This window comes from Gadus macrocephalus, chromosome 11 (genome assembly GCF_031168955.1).
Source record: "Gadus macrocephalus chromosome 11, ASM3116895v1".
NCBI classification, from domain to species: Eukaryota; Metazoa; Chordata; class Actinopteri; order Gadiformes; family Gadidae; genus Gadus; species Gadus macrocephalus.
In genome coordinates, this window is record NC_082392.1 from 24,741,043 (window position 1) to 24,754,250 (window position 13,208).

General features: G+C 43.1%; 1 long non-coding RNA gene across 1 annotated transcript in view; it reads right to left on the reverse strand.

Moving 5' to 3' along the window:
* Nucleotides 1–3,423: 3,423 nt before the first annotated feature.
* The window catches only part of LOC132467341 (uncharacterized), a 46,420-nt gene continuing 36,635 nt past the window's right edge, over nucleotides 3,424–13,208 (reverse strand). The window contains exon 2 of the long non-coding RNA XR_009528005.1: nucleotides 3,424–7,970. This is a non-coding gene — a long non-coding RNA (uncharacterized LOC132467341). The remainder of the gene's footprint in view (nucleotides 7,971–13,208) is intronic.

The window sequence follows — 13,208 nt, forward strand, 5'->3', positions numbered from 1 at the left end:
GGCACTGAAACAGGATACAGCTGGGTGTTCCATGAAGTAAATCTGAAGTTAAAACAATAATGAAATCAGAAATCAACAAGGTGTGGCAAGAACAATGGGATTGGGAAAATAAGGGTCGGTTCCTGCATAGAATTCAGAGGCAGGTGGTAACAAGGAGACAGGGCTACTGGATGCAAACAGCTCACTTTTTAAGTGAGACTCACTTTTTTGACGGCCAAATGGGTCACTTGTGTGGTTCATGCAGATCCGAGGAGTTTTTGTTTGGGGGGGGGGGGGGGTCTAATTTGCGCCGGAACTTTCGTGCGCATGCGCACTCCTCATTCCCGTAACTAACCGTTTCTGATATCTAGATCGTTCAAAAACTATCAAGCGGAGAAATAGAGCTTGCGCCCGTGTATTAATCATTACGGTAGCCCACACCACTTCCGCAGAACTACCGTCCAATCACAGAGACAAGATTCACCAGCACCTGAAGTATTTGTAACGTGAGCTTCTATGTACCGTAACTCCTGAATGGTTGGGGAATTTCAAAATTTTCGACCGGTTTCTGAAAGTAAAGAATGAGAGCTTAAGGTAAGGTTGCAGTCTTTTGCTGAAAGTTTAACATGAATATTATTTGTCTTGGAAGTATCCATGATGGAGTGACCAGACTCTCCCGGTTTCAGGGGACAGTCGCAGCTTTTGGTTGCCTGTCCCCGGGAAAATAAAAATAAAACTCTGTCCCCGTTTTTTTTAAGATAGAAAATTAAGGAAGGCCGATATCAATCAAACTGATGGCCACACAGGAAATCTCCCCGTTTCTCTCCGCCTTTTTTGGATTTATGTCCTGGTATTGAACATCGGACGACTGGTCATTTTCATCCATGATATCAGTTAACTTGAGCTGATGTTAGCTAGCGCATAGACCTGCATAGAGATAGCACTGTTACCAATGAAGTGTGGCGTAGGTAATCTAGGCCTAGGGAACGTGAAAGCTTGCGATGTGTGCGTTCGCACCAAACACGACAGGGCGACAGGATCCCATACAAAGTGAGGCGTATCGGGCAGTTTTCTTGCGAGGGAAAACCGGCGATAAGTTTTGATTTGTCACACCACACTTTCACCGTGCACAGGCGAGCGCGTTCATGAGGATTTGTGGCGATAAATTCGCTCGACTTGAAATATTTAAACTTTGACGCGAATTTCGTGTGATGACGGCCAATCAGCGTTCAACAGCGTGGCCACTGAGTGACATGTGTAACGTAACAGCCAATCAGCGTTCAACCGTCAAACTCAGTGCAGTGCAGTCCGGGGTGAACTGCAGCATGGAGGAGAAAGTGATTGTTGCCGTTTGCGACTCCCGGAGCTCTATATATAATAGTATATAATATAATTGTATTTATACAACGGGGGACCTAAATCCAGCGATCTGATTGGTTCCCAACTGTTGTATAATGAGCGTATAGATTACTGCTATGACGCCCGATCATTTTGTGAAAGTTTGCATATCACTCCGCGCCTGGAAGTAGAAACAGTTACAAAGTAAAACATATGTTGGATGATGGAGAGGGTGTAAATGTTGTTACTCCGGGAGTGAGCAAGGCGATGGAGAGACTAACGAAAGCTTAGGCACACGGCGAGTGAACTGCTCCATAGGATAAATTGCCGGCGAACCGCTCTATCGGAGCCTTCTCTCGGAGGGACGCTAAAGTGTGTTGCATAGCGACCGTCGATGCATAGCGGCAGCCAGGAGGGACTACTTTTTTGCATTCTTTAATAAAACGGCTACTTTGACTTTCTTGGTTTCTTTTTAAATGTAGTGTGTCTATGACTTTCGTTTCGCCATAACAGTAACCGTTGTATAAAAGCAATAGATCACTTCAGTCAGTGGCATGTGCTCATTATACCACTGTGAAGGGGGTCGCCGGCCCTCCGCTGCGCGTCGGGGCCGTAATGAGCACATACCACAGCCTGGCGTGATCTATTGCTACGTTCTAAAACTGGGCCGTTCACACTGGCTGCAAAGCGCTGCGACGCTAGGTGGTTTCCATAGCAACTGTGAACGCTCTGGCACAGCTGAGAGCCGCAACATCATAATTTGCGTAGGTTAGGTTAGTTAGGTTTGCGATTAGTTAGGTTTGCAATTAGTTTTATTTTTATTTTACTTGAGAGTAGGCTAGAGTTAGTGTTTTGTCATTCTCCACTACAGCTGCATTGGAGTAAATAGCTGGAGCTTACAGTTAGTTTTGATTACCCGTTGTTGGATACATTGTATTTTCAGTTTGATTTTAGTTGAATTTCAGTTTGATCTGTCTTTGTTCACCATCGGCTCAACTACTACTTGGAGATCGATAACTTAATTATAAACAGGCCTAATTATGTTAGTGAGAGCGAAATGGTCGCAGTTTTTGCTGTGGCTTTAATCATGAAAAGGAGAAGACGGCGAGTTATAAAGCCAAGAATATGGAGCCGCAGTTGGGTACTTCAGCGGCAGAAACAGGGTGCCTACGCCAATCTGTGTAGAGAGCTGGAAGTCGGGGATATGTCAGCTTTCACCAATTTTACACGCCTGTCCCCGGTCCTATTCCATCATCTGGAGGATCTGGAGAGGCCTTTAATTCAGAAGACGAACACAAATTACCGGGACTGCATTTCAACTGAATTTAATTACCGAATTAAGTACTCACTTTTTTGACCCTTCACCTGTTTGCATCCCTGAACAGAAGATGTGAGGTTATCATCACAAGACTACGCATAGGGAACACATGTCTTAACAACAATATGAACATCATAGGCAAACATGAAACAGGGATCTGTCCAAAATGTAATGGAAGAGAAACAGTGGAGCATGTTTTACTGCAATGTGAAGCATACAATTTGGAGAGAAGGGAGCTGTTGGAAAATGTTAAAGCTTTCGGTCAAACTAGCTTGACCGTAGAGGGTTTACTCTCCTTTTCCACACTCAGACCACCAGCATGGAAACATTTAATGACCTACCTAAAAGCAACAGGTTTATTTGAGACTATAATTTAAAAAAATATTTATTTTTTTTCATTTATTTATTTAGGGTTTGTTATCTTCTCTGTTGTTTTCTATTTATATGATTTTGTTTATTTACTTTTGTTCTTATGCATAGTTTATAACGTATAACCTCCATCAAAGCTCCAAACCAAACAGTAGGTGCGGTAATGCACCATATCGGTCTGCAAACCGCCAATAAACACGAAAGTAGAAGAGAAGAGGGCTTCCTACACGAAGGAGGTGGGTTAATACAATTAAAATTAAATTACTTAGTTCAACTGAATTCAAAAGCGAAAAGCAGACTGATGGAAGCTCTGTGGACAGACTATGGCAAGGCAGACAGCAAAAACTATGGGACAAAGTGATGAAAAACGAATTTGATCCTATGCGGTATGGTCATCTCGTGTTAGGTATGACTCGGAGTGGTAAATAAAAAGTGGTTTATTCCAACAAATACAAGGTAAACAAGCTTGTGTTCTGGAGGCGGTTCATGAAGCATCTCTCGAACACAGGTAAGAGAACAGTTTATATGGGGTATGGGCGGAATGGTAAATAAGCCACACCTACAGGTTCGTATTTACAAAGGTAAACCTTTGGTCTGTCTTGGCTTTAGCGGAAATGGCAAAGTGGCCATGTTCTTAGTCTTGTACAAACTAAAACGAATATGGTGTCCATTCTGTGAAGGGCAAGGAAAAAAAAGAAAGATTACTCTACTGGTATTCCCTTGATTGACCATGAATGGTAGTGGGTTATGTTTTTTCATCAGTTAATTGTACACAATCATTTACAAATCTGACTTCCTTATTTTCAAAGAAAAAAAATAAATATTTGACCTATTTATTGACTTCACAGAGTACATTTCATTAAATACAAATGGTCAGAATTCAGAGAATTCTACCACCATCATTTGAATGTAGTGACAACTGTGTGGCCATGAGAGAGGGGTACTGACCAGGGTGAAAGACTTTAATGACCAAGCTGAAAGGGGTTTATTGCATAAGTTGTTGGTTAATGGGGGACTGCTGCGTGAAAGCAGAGATTAAAACGATGCATTAGCATGTCTAACACCACCCTGCCACAACTGTCAGCCATGCTGATGTTTGCTTACTGACACATTTTCAAATATGAACAATCTCAGTGTTATATTAACAGAAAAACTGTACACTACTAGCTCCCGGTGATCCCTTACTGCAGGTGTCAAAGGAAGCCCTTACACTGTATAATAAATACATTGACATTTCACATAAAAATAGCTACAATTAATTTGGTCCTCTCAAAGCACCCCTCTAATATGTCTGTTAATTCCATAAACTAAGCTGTTATTTTTACACATTGTTGATCCACTCCCAGGTTTGTTCATATTGTTCTAACATGAATAATTTAGCTTGAACACAACAAATTTACCAATACAATGTTCAGGCCAATAATTCCTTCATAAACATCTATGGGCCCTATTTTAACGGTCTGAAACGCAAGTGGGAAGCGCAAGTAGCTTTGTGGGCGGTTCTACGGCGCTATCGCTATTTTACAGGCGGATAAATGACACTTGCGTCGCGGCGCAAGTGTCAAAAGGGTTGGTCTGAAGCAGCCTAGTTACCCGTAGGTGTGGTTTGGGCGTAACGTCCAACAAACCAATGAGAGTGCCAGCTCCCATCCCCTTTAAGAGCCATGAATGCATTTGAATCGGACGAGTTGATATTTTGACAGCGCGTCTGCAGTCTCCGATGAGACAGATGCACATGAATTTCAAACTGCAAATGGCTCAGTTTATTGCCAAATAATATGGCCTAATTCACACATGGAATAAGGGGTTTTCTTCCACAACTTCAGAAATACTGAGTCCTCAAATAAATTTCGGCAAAGAAAACGTATATGATATAACATATGATATGCGGTAACTGTGGTTCTATTTAATGATATACGCAATACATTATAAACTGTTTCTTATCAGTATTGTCTGCTATCCTAATATGCATGATGTGTCCCCGCGGTAATAGACATTGCCATTGATTGTATTATGCGTTACGGGTTTCGTTTGCGTGTGTTTAAACAGCACACACGCGCGCCCGCATTCATTCATTCTTTTTAACACTCACTCGCGGTAAAACAATGTTTTTCACGATCAAATACTCATCAATCCTAAAAGTTATGGGCATGTAGGCCTACACGATGTCTCTGTCAAGAAAATATGTGTTTGCTGTACGGTGTTTGCAGATGCATTGATTTAAAAGTACAACTTATTACCGCTGCATCAGCTGTTCTTTCCCAAATAATTTACCAAGAATGTGCGGCTAGGTAGATGGGAGAGGCAAAGTGTATGCGCGAGGTGCACAAGCAATCCGTATGCATCGCATGCGCATGTATGCATGCGCCCTTAAAATAGCATCTGAACAACGCGCCACTGACTTTAAACCAGGTATTTCCTGGTCAGTAGCGCAATGGTATTGAGAAACGGCAAAATACCGTTTGCGCCAGAACATGCCTCCTCCTTCCGCCGAACCGCCCCTTGGGGCGCATGATCAATCCCTAATTTACCGGCGAGTGGCGGTGGTGGGAAAAGAACGCTCTGCGCCAGTTGTAAACTAGCAACGACACATGCGCCAGTGACTAAGTCACTTGCGCCGGATGCAAGATAGGGCCCTATATGTTTAAACATTAAAGTACTGTATGTAGTGGTGTGGTAAAGAGGACCAAGGAGACATTTATGGGCAAAATATAATTTGCTATAAAAACAATCTGTCTCGCTGTGCAGAATGTCACAATACTGTCAAATACTGAATTAAAAACAACCAAATGCATGGCAAAAAAAACAATCATGCCACCTACCAATTTTAAAGTGAAATAAAATAAACCTTACCAGATGTAATATCCTTGACCAGATAAAATAGTTTAATAGTAACAAATTAGTTTATAAGTCAATGTTACTCAGGAACCAATTTCAGGCAGATAGGTGCATCCATACATAAGAATTGTGGGTTTATACGTACAAGCATGAAATTTGGCACAGTCATATATAATAGTCTAATGAATAATTCCAGATATGGAGCCACCGCGAAAACGTCCTATGGTAGCCATGGCTACCATAGGACGTTTTGACCGCAAATATATTTTACCAGACGACACAAATGCTTCATTATGTTCTTATGAAATTACTCTAGATACGTATATAGGCTATCATTTCAATCACCAAATGATCACAACTTCAGGGCTTAAGTTAAAAATTTCAAAATGGGGGGATTCCCCCCTTAAGAGCTCCACATAGGGGGGATTTTTAAAGTTTAGGGGGGATACTACTTGCGAGCTTGCGAGTCTTACATTTGACCCCTAACACTAATTTAAGGGATTCTCTTCATTAAATTCCTTATACAAATGTCCTCATATGCTATTATTTTAACAGTCGTGTACTGCACTCGGTCTTCTGCTTTATCTTTACTCAGTTGAAAAATGAAGAACAGAAGAAATCAAACTTTGTTTTCAATGAATTCATTAACTTTTAATCCTTCTACATTTTTGCATTAGCCTACTGAAAGCTCATGGAAATAATTGCCAAGAACAGCACATGGGTCGTGTACAACTTTTGAGAGGGAGAGAGCGAGAAGGAACAAGCGTGAAGGGGTTCTCTTTGCCTGCGCCAGATCGCAGATCGCAGTAGTTGTAGAGGTGGTGGTTAGTTGCTTGTAGGTGTTGGGAATGGAGACATGTCCAACAGTTATCAGCTAGTGGATCCACTGCAACCTGGACCATCAAAGGCGCCGGTACAGACGGATTGGAACAAGTGTGTTTTGTGCAAAACAATCACACCAGAGCGTTTGCAATGCCAAACAGAATCAAAACGGCACGATGTTGGAGTTGGTTATTCTACCATTGGCTCCAGAATCAGACGTTTCAATGAACTTCACGAATTACCGATGCCGCTAGAATTAGGACGCCTTGATGAGGGAAATGGCATTGAAGCTACGTTTCATGAGAACAATGCCAGGTGGCACAATTCCTGCCATACAAAATTCAATAATACAAAATTACAACGAGCAGAAAAAAGGAAATGCACAAAGGATTGCGACCCTGATGCTACTACATCCGAGAAATACACTCGTCAAGTCGCTCATCATGAAGTGCTAGCATCGGATGTCTGTTTTTTATGCGAAGACGCGTCGACTTCCGAATCACTCCGTGAGGGCAGGCTTCAACTTTTCGTCTAGACTCCCGCGTACGAAGATGTGCATTAGAGCTGCAGGATGAGAGGCAACTTGCAAAATTGAGTGCTGGGGACATGGTCACACAAGATGCTAAATATCATCCAAGGTGTCTCGTTTCACTTTACAACAAAGCAAGATAAACAGAAGATGGACACAACTGATAAAGTCAACCATGGGATTGCACTAGCCGAGTTGCTGTCATTTATCGATGAAACAAGAATGGATGAAGAGCATGCCCCTGTCTTTAAACTTGCAGATCTCGTCAAACTTTATTCGAATCGTCTCTAGACCAACTTGGAGTGGAGCAGCATGTAAGACCACATAGCACAAAGTAAAAAAATCGCATCCTGGCCCAATTCCCAGACCTTACGGCTCATAAGGAAGGGCGTGATATACTACTTGCATTTGATAAAGATGTAGGACCTGCCCTCCGTAAAGTCTGCAAAGAAGACTACGATGACGAAGCCATATGTCTTGCAAGGGCAGCGAAGATAGTACGGAGAGATATGTTCGTAACTGAAGCTACATTCACAGGTTCTTTTGATGAGGACTGCCAAGTAAAATCAGTACCTCAGTCACTGTTGTCTTTGGTGGCCATGATCCTCGATGGCCCCAACATCAAGTCTCAATCAGGTGATGGTTTACCCAAAGCAACCCTCAGCACAGCCCAGTTGTTGCAGTACAATAGCTCTATCCGTCGCAGAGCGGGTAGTACTACTGTGCGTCACCACAAAGACAGAGAAACCCCATTGCCCATCTACGTGGGATGGGCATCTACGTGGGTCCATGCAAAGACTCGGAAACGTGACCTCATTGAGATGCTGTTTGACCTCGGACTGTCCATCTCCTATGATCATAGGAGCCTGGTGATTGTCATCACCGGGTGATGACAATCTCCACATCCATGGGAAACAGTGTGTGAGCAGTATCACCGAGAACAGGTAGTGTGTCCACCCAATCTACGCAATGGCTCATTCACAACGGCAGCGGTTGATAATATCGACCACAACCCGAGCTCCACAACGTCGACAGATTCCTTTCACGGTACTGGGATATCACTATTCCAGCACCCCAGTCAGCATAATAATGGGACGGACCGCAGGGAACACAGCGTCCTTGAACAGCCATCAACTACCACTACACTGTCAGAGCTCCCAGAGTCCTACACCTGTGTTCATCCGCTGGTGTTACCTCAGAAGGATCCTCCACTCCCAAAGGCTGATGGTCCATTGAAGAGTGATGAGTAGGAGATCATCCAGGCATTGCACCAAGAGTATGGGTCCGTACCTTTTATATTTTAAGATGATACCATGTCTAAGAACCTGATGCAATAACATTATTGTTTTACCATGAGTAAATGTTTGATTGTTTTCTTACAATTGTAATGTACTTGCTTAACTTATAGATGGCTGGATACTGTGAAACAGAGGTATCTAGAAATTCCACAAAGTGACAGTAACTTATCATGGGCAGCCTACCATGCCAGTAAGGAGTCAGGACAAGATAATCTGCCGGCGATCACAGCACTACTTCCCCTCTTTCCGGATGACTCCAAGTCTGTTGGTATGATACGGCACTCCATGGATGTGATTAAACAAGCTGTGATGGAAGTCAACCCAGGACAGACACCAGTGATCACTGTGGATCAACCTCTACACCATCTCCAAACAGATACAGTGGACTTGGCCATCAACGTACGGGGATGATCATTTCGTCATCATCTTCAGAGGATTGTATAAAGAGATGGCTGGACTAAGAGTCTGGCTGGAAGATGCTGGCTGCGTGGAAGCCTTGGTTCAGGCCAGAGTTGCTTCTCCTGGAACTGCAAATTTATTTCTGAAGGCATCTCATGTTACAAGAACCAGACATGCGCATCAAGTGACAGCAAGCAGCTTATATATCCAACTAACAAAGTCTTATGCTCTTTACACAGAGTCTCTGGAGTCTGAAAGCCAACCTGAATCCTTTGATGACTGGTGTGGTCAAAGAATTCAAGATGTGCCACAGTTCCAATTCTGGCACTCTTCAACTGGCACTCCTCCTCTTAACGTTTGTCAAGTCACTGAGGACAGCAAACTCCCCCCTGTCCATTGACAGCCTCACACAGCTTGCACCATGGTTTGTCAGCATGGACCACACCAGCTATGCATGATGGGTGCCTGTCCACATTCGAGACATGATGAGTCTTAGCAAGTCACACCCAGAGATTGCTACTGAATTCACCAATGGCAAATTCACAGTTCACAAGACAAAACGAGTGTTCTCATCCATGGCCATTGACCAGGCTCATGAGCAAAATTATGCTGCTGTGAAGAGTGACGGTGGTGCTGTTGGACTCACTCAAACTCCAAATGCTCTTAGAAGATGTATGGTGCTTGGGCCGGAACTGGTCAGAATGACTACCGAGAAACATTGCAAGAATCAGACCAATGTTATCTGCAGTGGATGCAGACACTGATTCATGCATTTGTTTCGTCAAGACTGGACTATTGCAATGCACTGTTCTCGGGATTACCGAACTCTACCACAAAAAGTCTACAGCTGGTACACAATGCGGCAGCTAGACTGCTGACCAGAACGAGAAAGTTTGATCATATTACACCTATTCTCGCCTCTCTACACTGGCTACCAATAACTTTCAGATCAGACTTTAAGGTGCTATTGCTAACCTATAAAGCCTTGCATGGATTATCTCCATCGTACCTGAAGGACCTGATCATTCCTTATAGTCCTTCTCGGTCCCTCCGGTCTTCGGGAGCCGGCCTTCTTTCACTGCCGAAGGTTAAAAAGAAATCGGCTGGACAGAGAGCGTTTGCCTATCGAGCCCCCTTCCTATGGAATAGGCTGCCATCAGCGATCAGGGAAGCTGACTCTGTGGAGCTATTCAAAGGGAAGCTCAAAACGCACCTCTACCATCTTGCATTTGGAGTGTGAAAACAACAGATGCGAAGTGAAGACTACTCCGTTTGCTTGTGCTTTTCTTATTACATTATACATTCCCACTATGTCCTTTTCCGTTCTAATTCACTATTCTGTCTGTTCTAGCGTGTTGCGGGTGCTGGACTGGATGCCTGGACTCTCCTCATGGATAACCGGCCAGAACCCCATCACCATTTTAATATGATGTGCATGTATTTACCTGTATGTCAATTGTGGCACCCATTGCACTCCTGACCATCCCTGGAAGAAGGGATCCCCTACACTGCGTTTCTTCACAAGATTTATTCCTTGCTGATTCAAGGGAGTTTTTTCTTGCCCGTGTGGGGGCATGGGTAAAGGGGGGTGTCACAAATATTTGGCCTGTTAAGCACTTTGAGACTGTAATGGTGATTAAGGGCTATACAAATAAAATTTAATTGAAGGGACATTGCAGACCCAACTGTTGTTTCTACTGTTCAACAGGCTGAGGAGATAGGTAAGAAACAGTACAAGACCTTCGTAGCCGACCGTCTACTGGAGCGAACCGTACCTCTTACTGAGCCAATAAAGAAGAATAAACTGCCATTGTTTAGTCGATCGTCAAAGAGAAATCCAAGAAAAGTTTGCAAGTTACTTCGCTAAAGAGTGACTGCTCTTTATTCTCAAGACTCTACATCGCATTTCAAACACGAGATGGTGATCTGGAAGAATTTTTCCGCCATGAAAACCAAGCATGTCCCCCGTCAATATCTCAGCTTGAAAAGTTACGACTGGGAACCAAATCAGATCTATTGGTGTGTCTAGAGAGTTGCGCAGAGGTCAGAGGTGATGGTCAAAACCAGATACTGACGTCACTATCACTCATTAACCACCTTATGTACGCAGATGATCTGGTCATCTTTAGTCCATATAGTGCTGGTCTACAACAGCTTCTGAGAGTATGCACACAGTATGGTGATGATTTTGACATAAAATACAACGCAAAAAAGAGTAAGATCATGATTGTCAGAAGCAGAGGAGACAGACAGTCAACCTTCCCTGACTTCTATCTGTCTGGCACTGCACTCAGTGTGTGCAGTGAAATTACATACTTGGGCCATATTATGTCAAATGACCTGTCTGATGACAAGGATATCTATAGGCAGCATCGGAAGCTGTATGCACAAGCAAACATGCTCTGCCGTAGGTTTAGTATGTGCTCTTTACCTGTTAAAATCTCACTCTTTCGAGCGTATTGTACGCCGCTGTATACTGCCCACCTGTGGTGTCGTTATAAACAAGGCAGCATTAGAAAGCTTACAGTGGCCTATAATGATAGCATGAGGCTACTGCTGAGAGCTCCAAGAAGCTCCAGCACAAGCCAAATGTTTGTAAGTGTTGGGGTCCCTACCTGCTCTGCTGTGTTACGTGGCCTGATGTATGGATTTATGTGTAGGGCATCTGAGTCAGAAAATAACTTAATTGCAGTTTTGGCCAACCCTCTATGCAGTTCGGTTAGATTTTCTTCCAGACTGTGGAACCATTGGCGATCATGTCTGTATGCTCGGCACTTAATATTGTGAATTTGTGTATTTTTTTTTACTCTGTGTTTGGTTATTTGTTTATTTTGTTTGTGTTGATATGGATCCTCCTGGGTCTGAAATAAAGAATTATTATTATCCTTGACGGGGCAGTGTTGGTCAACTTTCTGAAACCAGATGCTGCCAAAACCTTTGATTATGCACTGAAAGTATTCTTGCAAAATACATACAAGGTCAGTTGCAAAGAGCCTGTCGTGTGGATATAGTCTGGGACCAGTACTGTAACAACAGCCTGAAATCTCAAGCCAGGGACAAACGTGTGAAAGGCATTTGAAGGAGAGTTGACGGATCCACTGTTCTACCAGGAAATTGGCAGCAGTTCCTGAGAATTGATGCAAACAAAACAGAACTGTTTGCCTTCTTGACAAAACACATCTTGTATCAGATAAGCAGATAGTCACCACGAATGGTTCAGATGTGAAGTGAAATTGCAGCATTCCTCGGACCAGATAAGTCACAGGGCCTCCCGATGTTCCATGCTTACACAGGGTGTGACAGTGTCGTCATTTAATACAACAGGGGAAAGAAGATAGCCTGGGATACCTGGAAAGTATTTGACGAATTGACACCAGACAGTTGATCTTTCCACGGGGACAGCAGACATCTCTGACATTGTGGCAGTGCTTGAGCAGTTCACCATTCTTCTCTACGATCGCACCAGCAATCTCCTCAACATAGACGAAGCTCGACAGGCACTCTTGTCGAAGAAAGGACGAACCATGAAAGCTATTCCCCCTACCAGAGGAGTCCTGGTCCAACAAATCAAGAGGGCTGTGTACTGCTGGGGAAACATGCTCAAGGTTGTTATGGATCTGCCCTCACCTGGGGATTGGGGATGGATCGATCCCCAAAACTGGAAACCCCTGTGGTCCACGCTTCCTGAAGCCAACACTTCATCAAGGCAACTGATTTGTTGTAACTGCAAAAAGGGTTGCAAGGGACGATGCAAGTGCAAATAAGCTGGTTTGAAATGTACTGCTTTGTGCCAGTGTGGTGGAGAAAATTGTGACGCATAAACAAGATCGAACTGGAACTATCTTGTAACTTACCTTAACAGTGCTTTATTGTTTAATAATGTCACTATCACTAATATTAAATGTTCAGAACCACTTGTTTTCATTTCATAGTGGTTTACCTAAAATAATTATATACTTACCTGTGAACTAGTTAATTTGTTCTGTAATTTTACTGGAAACATGTAGTCCAGAATTTTAGTCCTGAACAGAGGCTCAGAAAATGTTTGAGGCAGAACTTATTACGCTCCTTGGTTAATTGACATTGCTTGCAACACAAATGCAAATTGTGGTCATTTGGAGAATGCAAATATGGCATATATGTGTATCTAGAGTAATTTCATTAGAACATAATGAAGCATTTGTGTCGTTAGGTAAAACATATTTGCAGTCAAAACGGCCATTTTGTAAAATGGCCGCCATGGCTACCATAGGACGTTTTCCTGGTGGCGCCATATCTGGAATTATTCATTAGACTATTACATATGACTGTGCCAAAT